Below are 15,141 nucleotides of genomic sequence, written 5' to 3' on the forward strand. Positions count from 1 at the left end.
GTTGTTTCTCATTTATAGTTTTTGTAAGAAAAATAAAACTACAATTTTTCAGTAATTCAAATCTTTTAAATTCAAAATTTTTAACATTACTTGATTTTATTTTCTGATGTACACAGCATGTGCAAATCTCACAATTTTTTGAAACGGTCATGAGATGCACTGTTAAATTACTTTGTTGTACTGCTTATATTGGTGTTTGGTTAATTATCTAACCCAAAAAAATAAATAGATTTTTATTTATTTTTTTTTGTTAACAGGATAATATTCCTAATATTATAAAATAGTATTAGTTTAATTAGCTTAAAAAATATCATGAAATAATCACCTTCTGTTAAAATGTTGAAATAGTAGTTCTAATAGAGAAGTTATTGTTTCATATGTTTGTAAGATTTCTGAAATTTGAAACAGTTAATATATTGTTCTTGATTTTACTTAAATAATAGTAACATCTGTGATTTGTAATTTTGTGTAAAGGAAGTGTGGTGTCAATATAATTTATTATTTCCATTATAAAACAGAATGCAATTTGCTCTAAAATTCTCAATACTGCTTTAAAAAGCAAGTGATGAAGTGGCAATAAAAGATACCCCATTGTTTCTTTGTTTGAAATCAGCTCTGAAAGGAAAGAAATACAAGATTGACAATGATAGATTGAATATAAATTTTAGGGATCTGAAGGAGGTTTCTAAGAATGAGTTAACAGAATTTTCAAAAAACTTAATGAAGATTGATAATGTATTGTGTATAATTTTTGTTAAATAAACAAATTTCAACATTTTAAAGCTGCTTTATATTAGATTTTCATTTTTAGCTTTCTCTATTACAAAACAAATTATTTAGAACGTTGAAAAGCCACAGACCAGTTCATCACTACATAAAGAAATGTGGAATTTTTTGTTATTTTAAATGCTTTTCATTTCAAGATCTATTCTAAGTTATAGAACTCATTTCATTGATGGATTTACGGATCATAACTTCAAAACTTTTCTATAAAACAAAAAAAAAAAAAAAAATTCATTAATAAACTAATTTTAAAATTTGGTTATCATCTAAATTATCTTTGCCATTCTTATTCTTGTTTTGAAATTCTGTGTTTAATTTTTCCATAACTTTTTCTGCAAATTTCTTCATTCTTGACATTCTTGTGTGCATCAGACAATCCAATATTCATAATTTTCAGATAAAAACAAGATGAATAATATTATAGGTATTATCTGTTTTTAATTTTCACTGTAATTATTCAAAATAGCAAAAGTATGATTTATTTATTTATATATTTATTTATTTATGGCATACGCCAGTTCACAAAAGATACAATATAACAATACAATGCAACAATAATAGTAATAGGAAAAGCAAACGCACAACAAAACAAGGATGAGATGTGGTCATTATATCAGAAAAAAATTCACAAAGATAACAGGGCATAGTAACACATTACAAGGAATTAAATATTTTTTAGGTGATGTACACTATCATAAAATAAGTCATGGAGCAGAGAGACCAAGTTAGTAGTGGAGTAGTACTATGAACTGGTAGAATACACAACGATTGAACTGGTGTGATGATTCAGTACTGCTCAGAATTCTGAAATCAAGCAGCTTAAGTAGTTCAGGACGTCCACTTTGCCAACAAGTACTTTATGGAGAAATATAATATTATGTAGCAGCCATCATCTCCTAAGCAGTGGTTCCAACCCCAAGACCTCCTTCACAACATTCAGTGGCATGGACCAGTAATCAAAGCCAAACCTGACTCAAACAATACGCAAAAATCAATCTTGTATCCTCTGGAAAAACACTAGATGTGTCCAAGCTGATGAAGTGACCAGCGAACACTCCCAAACTCCAGAACTGATCTGACAAGAGCAGCATAAACAGTCCTCGTAGCCTCCACACTCAGATCCTTTTGAATGTTTTGGCAAGGGTGCTCAAGCAGCCTTGCTAGTAATAACATCCATGTGATCTATGGACTTGAGATTGTGCGAAAGAGTAATCCCCAAGTCACGGATGGATGACTCTTGCCTTAGTGTGAATTCATTGAGTGTGTAGTTAAATAGAAGGACACCAGAAGAGTGATGAAATGTGATCAAAATGCCCTTGCCAACATTAACCCACATACAATTCAGTGCATATCATTCATCAATTTTAGTAAGACAGTGGAGTCAATGACAATCATCAACAGAGGAAACAGAAGTGTAGATCTTGATGTCTTCAGCAAACAACAGGCACTCAACATTAATGTGGTCTACAATATCATTCAAAAAGATGCTAAGAAAGGTCCCATGTGAAAACCTTGAGGAACACTGGATGTTGCAACAAAAATACGTGAAGAAGCACCAAGAAATTTAGTAATGAGTGTTTGGTCAACAAGGTAGTAGTGAAACCACTGAAGAAGACTGCCCAAAATGCTGTAAGCCTTTAACTTAGAAGGAGATGTGCATGGCTGACTGTGTCAAATGCCTTAGAGAAGTCAGTATGGACACTATCAACCTGCTTACCTTCTCTGAAAGAGGAATGAATGTATTGTTCATAAAGAAGCCCATTGACATTTTGGTAGTAGACATCTGGTAGATTGCAGTATCCAAGAGTCAATTGTTTTTGAAATCTTTTTGACAATTTTAGACACTCCATTCATAAACCTGATGGAGAAATCACTCTTCCCACTATCAGATCTCTGCCTCAAAGAAGATTGCAAATCATTCAGGCGCTTTTTCTCAGCAAGTGTACGATCTCTTGAAAAGGTAATATTGCTAAGCAAATTCCATGACAATACTTAAATTTTGAAAGACAACTTTAAGAGGCCTATGTTTTTTGGCTGAGGACCTACCAATGCGGGAACACTTGAAGGTAACATCTAAACCAGAGATACAGAAGAACCTGACCAGTAAGGAAATTAGATTGTTGTCATGATCAATTCTAGTAGCAAGCGTTTTACTGTTGCATTCAGGCAAATTGTAAATAATAATGTTACAGGAATGGTGCTGATGATCAGATATCTTTTCAACAATGGACTCAAAATTAGTAGTGTCATCCATACCTCCTTTCAAAACCTTCATCTTGTCCCCTAAGGAACACACTTCTTCACACTTCACAAGGAATACACTCTTCTAATCCGGTGATTTGAGGTTCAAAATTAGGTAACTTGTCATTTACAGAGACACTCATTTTTTATATTAGTTGTATCAGAAGACATAGTAGCCAGTTCATTAAGTTCGGATAACACAATTGACATTTGTGAAGAGATGTCTTCAAATTTATTAGCCAGTTTATTAAGTTTGGATTATGCAATCAGCTCTGTCACAGAACTATTTTCTCTTTCCATCAGCTGAAAACCTGCAATAAACAATCAGAAATGCCCATGCATGCCAAGTGAAACCATCTCTCACATTTACTTGTGCACTGAAGGCTCTTATCTGACTGCAAAACCTTCTTCATGCAGTTAATACAATGTAAAGGATCCACTGATGGTGACATATCAACGATGAAGTAAGGTATGCGAATTGTTCTTATTTGTTTTAATTATTATACAGATATACTTGCAGGAACGCAGATCCGAGTGAATTATAAAAATCCTAGTTTATAAGTTAGACAGTACTTTAAAAAAATTAAATTCACTCTGATAACAATTGAAATAGGATAGGTTATGGTATTCAATATAACATATTTATATTGAATAACATAACCTATATTCAGAGACCACTAGCAGTATATTACTTGACAATTAATATTATGGTACATAAATTGAATCAAATATTCAAAAAGCATCATCACAAACCACAAAACAACAGCAGCAATTAAAAAAAAAACACTACTTTAAAAATAAAAAAAACGAAACAACACTATATAGGCAGTATGAATGTAAGCAAACATTTGGAAGAATGTGATCGACATAATTTCAATTGCTTGTATTTTGCCTTTTTATAGTAACTACTAGTAAATATGAATAAATAAATTGCAGATAGATAGTAAATCTCTGTGAATAGTGAGGAGTTAGTAATACAGTACAGTTCATTTCACTGACACAATGTTAATTAAATTTTGAAGATGTTGGGCATAAAAAGTTGAAATAGTATAGCTTTTATTTTGCTAAACAAAATTTGTAAGATAATTTAAGTATTTTTTTTTTATTGTTTTGTAAAATTAAGTATTAAGTATCATCAATACAGCATTTTCATTCTTAGATAAATGCTTCCTTCACATCATCCATAGAGTCATCCTCAGTTATTTGTTATATGTAGAATTATTGTTATTGACATTTAACCTTTTGTTACATCTTGAAAGCATTTTGTGCTTTTCCTCGAATTAGTTCTGGTTCTTAGCTTCTACTGTTGATAATTATAAATTCAGTATTTTCTTTCATTTACCAAAACTGACAGGTTTTCTCATTACTGCTATAAAACTGGAATACTGGAAAAAATACAGGAAATACAGTAAGAGACTTTCAACGTAATAAGTCATACAATTTTATGTTTGGTCTAAATAGCCTTGAGAAATGTTCAATCAATTGTATTTTTGGTTGACTCTTAACAATTGCGCCACCTTTTGAGCGTAAAACATTTTCATTTCCAAAAAAAATGTGTAAAATGCTATGTATATGGTTTATCGAGATGTTTATAATGTCAGCAGTCAATGATTATCTAATATGGCATTGTGGATTTTTGTGATGATTTCATTGGTTGCAGTTTTTGGGTGTCCCAAGAATTTTTCATCTTGAATGGTTATACGACCATTAAATTTGATGAAAAATGGGCGATGACCATTAAATTCAGCAGCCCATTCATTATTTACCATCAATCACCATTGGAAAGATGCCTTTAAAGTTGAAGACAATTTTTTATATGCTTTTCTGTATTAAACCTTTTAAAACAAAGTACTTAAAACTGTACAAACTTAATTTTATCCTTTTTCAGAAAGTATCAAAATTTGATTGCCTCAAACAAGCAACTAAATGCATGCTTCTAAAACTTTGCAGATTGCTATTTAAAGGATCATACTTGATAAATATCACAGTCATTTGGTCATACTTATGCCATCTCTGTGTTAGGGCAAGAACTTTCTGAACTTCCTGTTAAATTATTATGTTTGATTCATTGGTTGTGTTATCACTGAAGAATTTTTAGAAGGATTAACTGCATTTTATTTTCTTATATCGTTTTATTTTCTAAACTTCCATATTTTTCAGCTATTGTGATTGTATAAAATTGTTTATTAAAAAAAAATTATGCTTTGAACACTGGTAGGAATATACGAGGGTAAACCATTTTATTTTTAAAAAAGTTTATTTATTGAAATAAAAGACTGCTAATATAATTTATTTTTCTACATAGTTTCCTGCTTTATAAATATAATTCCCAGTAAGAAGGAAGGTTTTTTATCGCAGTATCATAGAATAAAGCTGGTTGCATCAGGAGCTAACTGCGCACGAATCCCTCCATGCCCTCGTCATCTTCAAATCGTTGTCCTCCTACAGCATCTTTAAGCAACCCAAACAAATAAAAATCGCAGGGCGATAGGTTCAGGCTGTAGGGAGGATGATCAAGTTGAGTCCAGTGCATTTCTTTAGTTTTGAGACCGTTAGAGCTGTAGTAGGGGGCCTGGTGTTGTGGAAGAGGATTGCCTCTTGAATCAGTTGTTCTTGTCTTAAGCCGTGATATGCAGCCCTCGCCTCATTCAACAGCTCGCAGTAGTAAGCAGTATTGACTGTGTGTCAATACTGCTTACTACTGAAAAAAATCAATGAGCAAATGCCTCGCCGGTCAAAAAAAAAACGATTGATATAACCTGGCCAGCAGACAGTCAAGTCTTGGCTTTACCTGGGGCTGCCTCCCCTCCTCCACCACTCCAAACTGGCTTGTTTCGACTTAGGAGTGTAATGGTGGACCCACATTTCATCGCAGGTGATGATCTGACCCAAAAATGCATCACCTTCTTTCGCAAACCTTGCTGTAAGCCTCTGATAGACCTCCAAATGTCCCAACTTCTGATCTGTGATCAAAAGGAGAGGGATCCATCTGGCACACACATGGAACTGTAGATCGTTTGTGATGATTGCTTGACAGCTCCCATAATTTATTCTGATCTGCTATGCAATTTCGGATACTCTCCCCCTTTGATTGTCTTCAACAATGTCTAGAACCGCATGAATGTTTTCATATGTATTGCTGGTCTGAGGATGGCGATCGTGTTACAGATTTTTTTCTACTTGTCATTCTTGCTTGAACTGTTTATGCCAGGCAAACACACAAGTCCTTGACAATGTTTGGTTTCTGAATTGTGCAGTCAATCTCCAGAAAATTTCATTCCTTTGAACTCCTTCATGTGCAAGACATTTTTTAATTATGTGTTGCGCACTGGAGGGGTGCACCTGTTCTGACATCATGAGCGTTACTGACGAATTGGTTGGGAATGTGGAATGGCCAGCTCTCCTCACTCTTAATACCCTACCCAAGCATACTAGAAGCGCGGGCCCCGTCCTACCAACTGTAGACGTTCAGGAATAAAATATTTGATTTACCCCTCGTATGTTAAAAACATGTATTAATTTAGAAAAATGTTTTTATATATCCACAATCTGGATTAAGCTGAGTTATGGGATCCAGATAAATGTGGTTTTACTGGGTTTTTTCTAATTTAATCTTTTTATTGAAATTAAATAAGTTTTTAATATAATTTTAAGACTTTTTAGAGTACTTTTCATTAGTTTGATTATAAGAATTTACAATTATTTAATTGTGCTGAATGCCTTATTTCTATTATTAGTTAAGCATTTAGTATTAATGACTAACTTTTGAACATCCTATCTGCTTTATATAATTAATATCATTTTTTTTAAATCATTGTTTATTCATTACTTTTATTAAACATGCTTGTCTGTATTTCAGCGAACAAGTTTGTGTTTTTCCTTTAAGCTATTTATTTTCTTTTACTGTTTCTCAGAAAAAAACTTTAATAATTTAGAAGTTAATGATATTCTTAATAAAAATAATTTTTAAAGTGCTACTTTAAAAAAAAAAAAAAAAATTTTATATATATATATATATATATATATATATATATATATATATAATACACTTGTTTGAGTTAAAATCATGCTTTGATAACATTGCCAAATAAATTAATAGTTGTGTATTTTTCTGTCATATAATATATTTTTATTGTTAATAATAAATAAAAAAAATAATTTGCTTAAATATAATATAATATATATATTTTAAATATTTTGCTTTTTTATTGCTTAAATAAAATAATTAAATAAAAGAAATTTTAGGTAAAATTCATTGAAATAAGTTTTTCTTTGCATGCTATCATGAAAGGAAATTGTGCTTTGCATTGTTTAACTTCAGTGATGTATGGAAACCAGTTTATTAAATAGTACTTCTGCTATTCATGTGTTATCCTTATTTCACATGTTTTTGGTTGTCAGTTGTTACTCCTGAGATGTTCCTGTTGTGAAACTATCAAGTTGTAACAATGTATTTTACTTTCTTAATCAGGACTCTAAAGTTTAATTATAAAAATGTTATATACATCAAAATTAAGAAGTGTAAAAAAGAGTTTTTTTTTTAAAATGTGTTTGGCTTCTTAATGATTTATATGTATGTTTCTGGAATTTCAACACAACTGAAATAAAAAACAATTTTCTTTTACTTTGTCATATTCCTTGATGATGTGTTAAGAGTTCAGTTTTTGAAACAGAAAGTAAGGAACTTAAATCTTTTATTGAGTTGCTTCTTCATTTCTTACACTTTGCATTTCTGTTAGTATTAAATACAGTTAAAACATTCATATCAGTTTTTATAAAATTGATATTAGTACTTAAGTACTTTTGCTTGTGCTGAATAACTTTGCAATTATGTTTTACTGCTGTTCTATTTTTATTTTAATATTGTTTACTTATTTTGTAATGTTTAGCTTGTGTGTAGGAATTAAGTTAAAATTTATGTTTCTTTTTATTGTTTAGAATTATAAAAAAATTCCAAATGAATGAAATGTTGTTTATAAAGATTTCCTATATTTGTTTTAAGACAATTATAAAGAAAAAGAATCTAATTAATCTTTGAAAAAATTTAGCCTCTTTTGATTTTGTTCTGTAATATGTAGTGAGTACATATCTCTGAATTTACTAATGTTTACTATATTTTGTATATGTATATATGCTGTTATAGTAATATTTTATATTAAATAATATTGTTTTAATATTAATATAGTATATTAATATTTTATAGTAAGATATGCTGTTGTAGTATAATGTTTGCCAAGAATGTTTACTTAGATTAGTTGAAATTCCTCTTTCTAAACAGAATTACAGTCAAGACAGTATCCAACATTGCAGTAATATTCATATACTTGGATAATATTTTAGTCTGTTTAATACTCATCATAATGAATAGTTGGGTCCATTTACCATAACAAATTCTACTTTTTGCTTTAACCCTGGAATGTTCATTTTATTTTACTGTAAACGAGTTTTTAAAATTCTAATGTAGATATTAAATGGTATGGTTTTGCATTGAGAATTTTTTTAATTTTAAGTGCAAAAGCGCCTAAGCTTTTGCAGTGTGCAAAGAATCTATAGTGAAGAAGTTTTGCTTTCTTGTGAATCACTGGAGTTGTTTATCCTGATGTCATATAGTACCACTAATGGTTGATGCACTTGTCAAAATATACTATTAACATTGTCTGTTTAAATACTGAAACATTAATTCTATTGATGATTAAATTCATGTGTATTTTTTTTCAAATTCACATGAATTGAGTCTCAGGTAGTTGATGCTGATGTACTAAGTGCCATCATATTTCCCAAAGCATTAGTGGTAACATTGTTAGTAAGACTGAGCTCACATGAATAACAAGTTGCTCTTTGCTCTTGAGAATTGCATGGCCATTCCTAAGAAGAAAAGCTTCCCATGATATACTGAGTAGATTATCTGTACCTTCTTCACTAAACCAAGTGTACTGTTGAATGATTTCTACAGAAATCAGAACTGCACTAAGATAAAGATGGGGAAATTTGTTTACTCACATGGGTATTAACTAAGCATAATAGCATTACCAAACAGCATTATACATCAGTACAATTACCTGCTGTGATGGTTGGTCTACCTATTCTGGATTTAGAACCACCTGTATTAACCCTTATTTTACTCTATTTACAAGTTTAACAGATCCTTTATTAAAGTTCAAATTTTCTGATTACGTTTTATGAAATTATACTAAGGTGAATGTAGAGAAACTTGAATGGAATTTAATCTGGATTGAATTCACATAAACTAGTAAAAAAAAGAAGTGTTTAATGAGTAGATGAACATGAAAAGCTATTTTCTGTAGTATTTTTTTCCCTATTTTCCTGTGAACACATTTCCAAATTTATTTGGTTATGATATTAAACATATCACTTTTACTTCTACTCTTATTTCATATCACTTCATATGTATTCTTACTTCCTGTAAAATAGTTCTTTATATCTATTTATTTGTTTAATGTGTTATTTGCTAATTTAATGGAACTCTGTTGTGATTAAGCTAAAACATTTAATTCAAGTTTTTTCATATTTACTTGTAAGTGAATAAAAACCTCATAATTTAAAAAGAAAGTGTGTTAAGGAAATTTAAACATTTTAAAAAAGCTTATTAATTTCTAAGTTGTTAAAAAATGATTTAATGCAGATATTTCTAAATTCAGAATAGGTTGAGTAATCCATTATGCACAACTTGTAGAACTGTGCATAAAACTGCTTGATAATACTATTTTTAATAATTAATGAGCAAAACTGCACATCAACATTCGAAGCTCATGAAATATTTGACATTCAATCTTACATGTAATAAATTGTTTATTTTTAAAAATTTGATTTACATTTCCTTTTTTTTAATCTTTGTTTTATTTGTATTAGAAACTATACATTTTTTCTGATCAGTTGAACCAAGTTTAGTTTAAAATTTTATTTATTTCACTTGTATTAAAATGTTTTGTAACAGTGATGCAACTGTTTGTCACTTTGTGTCATATGAAATATTGTTGGCAGTTATTTAAGAGAGGGAGATAAGTACGTTAAATGTGGTTAAAGAATATATTAAATTTTAATTATGTCTATTCATTTAATATATCATTATTGTGGGTTTTTATATATTAGTGAATTTTATAATGTTTTATTTTATACTTTATGTGTAGAATATCTGTTTGTTGTTTATGTTGGGTTGAAATTTTTGTTTCTATAAGGTGTTTATCAAATTTTGACTACATTGTGCTTTTATGAATATTGAATTTTGTATTCTACTTGCCCAACATAGAAGAGTAGCAATATAGGAGAGCTTTATACATTTTAAGTGCTTGTGTTTGTTTTGTGATACTTTCTGTTTGTGGAATTTGCTTCGTTTTTTCTTCTGAGAAGGTTACAGATTCATAAAACTTTTTTTTTTAAATAAATGAGCTTTTTTTGTTACTCATATTATTATAACATTTCTTGTTTTAGATAACTTGATTTTTATTTTGTCTAGTATTTTTTTTATTGGGGTGCAGAATGGCTTAGTAATATCAATTACTAATATGAAGTAATATATGTAATTCAAGAAACCAATAATTGTTCAGTTCTCATGTGTTTTTTAGAATATAAAGTGGCATGCCCTAGTGTATGATAGATATTATTCTACAACACTTTGAACATTGAAGAGTATCATCCTAAAAATGCTAAAATAAAACTGAATAAACCAAAAATATCAATGGTCGATGCTATTTTTACAGGACTGGTTTCTATAGATCACCTTAATTAAACATTGCGATTAAGTTGTCCTTTGGATAGTAATATTGTTAATATATAGTTAAGTTAGTTATAGAAAATTCTCCATAAATGGTTATTAATCACTAAAATTTAAATTAAATTAAAAATTTAAATTTAAATATTGATATCTATTTTATTATTATTGCTTAACTAAGACTAGGCAGGTTATTTTATTAATCCTAAAAATTTTATTTAGCCAACTTTGAATTTAGTATAACTGAAATAATGACATTGTTTACAATTTTTATGAAACTTTTTGCCTCCTTCCATAATTTAGCATCATTGTTGCTTTCTGGATACCCACTACATATGTAAAATATCACTTCCAGTACGTAGTACATGTACTTTAATTATTTTTAAAAAACACAAAAACAAAAACAGAAATGAATCTCATCATAGAATGTTTTTATTATGTTAGAGAGAAATAAGTAATACTCTAATATCCATTAAGAATATTTATGTTTATTCCTTTATTATAATATTTTGAGCAGAAGTTTTTATTGAAGATTTATATATATAGATTTTTTTTTTTAATAAGTCTAATTTAATGTATAATTTTTGGTTACTTCAAAATCTAGTTTTTGAAAGATAATCTTTTTGTTGTGCTTAGCAATCTAGTTAGTTAGTCCTTGGATTAATTTGATTGTTATGAGCATTAACTTTGTTTTTTAATTTATAGCTGTTAAACCAGAGTTTCTGGATAAAGTTATTTATATTGGTGTGTGATATTAGTCTAAAAATATATCTCTTAACAATTCAATTTATTATTATTTAAGGCAAAGTTTATCTGCATAATAAAATTGTTTATTTTTCATGGTAAAATCTTTTTTGAAAGAGGTTTTAAGGTTGTCTTACAAATTAAATATCTAATTTTACTTGAGCATTTTAAATATTTTCTGTTTACTTCAATAAATATCTAGAAATTTCTAACTCTGTTATTTTTTTTATGGTCTGTATGTGATTACAAATTTCTTGTCAAATTTTATATATTCAGGTGAAATTTTATTAACATATATTTTTTTAACTATGTAGATTTGTCTGTAACAAAATTAAAGTTTATATGTAGATTTCACACTATTGTAAATATATAGTGTGTGGATTGTGATCTAGTTCATAAATTTCTCTCATTAATCACAATCAGTGAATTATGTGAAAATATCATAATCATCTAATTGCAAAAATTTGTAAATTTAGTTTTACGCTTATAGATTTATTATTAGTTATTCTGCTTTATAAATATTTATTATTTACTTTTTATATACCGTCTAATATATTAATTTTTCTGCGATATAAATATACTACCTTTTTTTTATGAAAATGCAATTTATTTCTAGTAAAATATGTATTTCTACCAAAATATAATTTTTTTTCTTTAAATAAAATCTATCTGATTGTATAGATTTATTTTAAAATAATGTTTTCAGACCATCATCCTCATTATTCTTTAGTCACATATAAAAATTGCTAATTTTTTTTCTTAAAATATAATATACATTACTCTTGGCAATTATTTAAAATCTTTACTCTTGTTGTAGTTGTCTTTTAAACTTAAAAGTCTTTTGAACTTTAAAGTGAGGCTTAAAGATTTGAAAACAATTGAGTAATGAAAACTAATGGCATTTTAAAAACTTAACTTCAGCTTTTTCACGCAACTAATTTAATGGGTAAAGATGATAAGCCATGTACTGAAAACGCTATGTGAAATTGAAGTATTAATAACCATAAATCTTATGTGAATTACGTATAAAGTACAAACAATTTTAATAAAGACTGTTTTACATTTAATTTAATAATAATTAGTTTTAATTCTTTTTTTTATAGTTTTATACAGTTACAGATATTAGATCTAGTTTAGTTTTATTTTTAGTCGGATGATGTAGTTGTGTTAGTCTGTGAACAGTTTAACTGAAATTTTAAGTATAATTTTTACTGATAAGTCAGAAGTAAATTATTATATTTTGAGCTGAGTGATGTTAGAAAACTATCAGAATAAATTAAAAATCTAAGTTTCTAATGAAGATAACAATATTAATAATAAAAAAATTAAATACTATTGTTTTCAAGTTGAATTTTATGAAAGTACATTTCACATTTTTGTTTGAATATATTACTGAAAACCCTCCAGAAAAAATCTAGTAACAATTGATAAATCATTTAAATATTTTCATAAGCCATATGTTTTTGGAGGTGGGTAAAGGTTTACCTCAAAAAGTCTAAACCTATTTTCAGGTGGTTTTTTATTTTCTGGTGGAAAAGAAAAGTAATTAATTGCGTGAGCTTTCCTACACAACATTTTTGATCTGTACTATCTCCTTCCTGAATAAAGATACTTAAACCTAAGAAATTATGAAGCAGGATGAGTATCAGTTTGTCATTCATTTGTGGGTAGATTGTTTATTATTCTGTATATCTCTTAATCTCTCTTAAGGTGTTTCTTTTTTAGGTTTTGTCTAGACTACTACTGGGTTCATGCTAAGGATCTAGATACATCTAGAATTACTGTATCTATGTTATTTGTGTATATTTATGTAGGAGGTCTCCTTATTGTCTGGGGGTTGTTGTTTCCCAACTTGTTTGTACATGTATCATTAAAAAAAGAATTTAGTAATCTGTTAAGGTTATTATTTATCAAGGCTCGTTACCGACAATAAATTGTTTGACTGAATTTGTTTTACCATTTTAGTTTATAGTAATATGCTGAGGTGTGTTTTTTTGCATTTAATGTTATGTTAATATTAATTTATGATGATTAATATTTTTATAAGAATTTATTAGATTTATTCATGCTGCTGAATGAGTATGTAGATGGAGACGCATATTAAAAATTGTGCTCGTTATTTGTAAAATTTATATTTTTAATAAAAAAAAATTAAGCATTAAACTCAATAATTAATTAATATAATCTTAATATAGAGTTTAGTATTAAGGTAGATTTAAAAATATAATTCCCAAACATTATATGGTTTGAATGTGTGCAATATATAATTTTAAAAAATGAAACAATGCCAGCAATATAATTGCATGTTTTTGGGTAAAAATTATGAAAATTGTGATATACAAGAATTGTATGCATATGTGTAGAACTTCGGTTTATTATTTTTTTTAAAGACATTGCTAATCGTTGATTGCAATGATTTTTAATCATTGATAATTATTAATCGATGAATTTTTAGAAATTTGGACCATACTTGTAACTGACTTGTTAATTGTTTTATTATTATTTCTATTTTAAAATATTTTAAGTTATAGAATGCTTAATCGGATTCTTTTCCCTATAACAATGAATATTTTAATTGAATGACATTTTGAAATCGGTTGGTTCATACTCATACCTATAATTATCATTACTAGGAAGAACTTACAATCTTTTTCAAAATCAGAAGTTGTTGCTTTTAAAGTTTATTTACCTAACTTTTTGCCTCTTGATAGGTTTTGTTTAAGTGGACTCCGTGAATAAATAAAAGAAAAAAAAAGGTTTAATCAAGAAACCATTAGTGCTCCACTTGAAAATTCTTTTTCTTCAAAGTTATTTGAAATGTAATTTATTTTTATTATTCCTTGGAAGTCTTTCCTAAATTTGTCTTGAGCATGTAAGAATTAAAAAACAAAGAGCATGAAAAAAAGTTTTGTTAAATAAAGACCATGTCATGGTCTTTATTTAAATTTTAAGAAATCTTTTCTGCAAAAGTTGTTTCAAATATGTCCTGTAACGTTTATAATTTAAAATCGTTTGCCGTTTGGATTATCAATAAGTTTCAGAAAATGAGTGAAGCATATATTTAAAATTACAAAAAAAGAAGATTTTAAAAAGTTATTAAAAATTTATACGGTATAATTTTTAACTTTTGGTCTTAATTGCATCCTGAGAGAGTAAATTCTAAAATTTCATTAACATGTGCAGAACCATCCCTAGTTAATATTTTAAGTTAAGAATTAGCAATATTATTTAATTAGTACTTATAGCAATATTGATTACAGCAATATTATTGTTGTTAAGTTATTTGTTGTTGTTATTATTGTTGTTAAGTTATTATTGTTGTTTACTTAAAGAAAACTTACCTGTTTTTTTCTTTCTTTATATGAAAATGAATCTAGTTAAATAATGATTGTTTCAGTTTTTTATTACTTAATTTTTTTGTAATTAAAATAATTGTTTTTATTTATCCCTATTGATATCAGTTTATTATTCCTATCAAACTTATTTCTTGTAGAAACCTTGAACAATTATATTTTTTGTATCTTAATAGTGTGTATTAGTTAACATTGCAATGTATCTGTTTATGCTAATAATTATGTATCTGTTATTATTTAATGAAACTTTTTGCATCCTTCTTTATGATATTTTATATTTGTTTTTGGCTC

Source organism: Lycorma delicatula, chromosome 5 (assembly GCF_047948215.1).
Source record: "Lycorma delicatula isolate Av1 chromosome 5, ASM4794821v1, whole genome shotgun sequence".
NCBI classification, from domain to species: domain Eukaryota; kingdom Metazoa; phylum Arthropoda; class Insecta; order Hemiptera; family Fulgoridae; genus Lycorma; species Lycorma delicatula.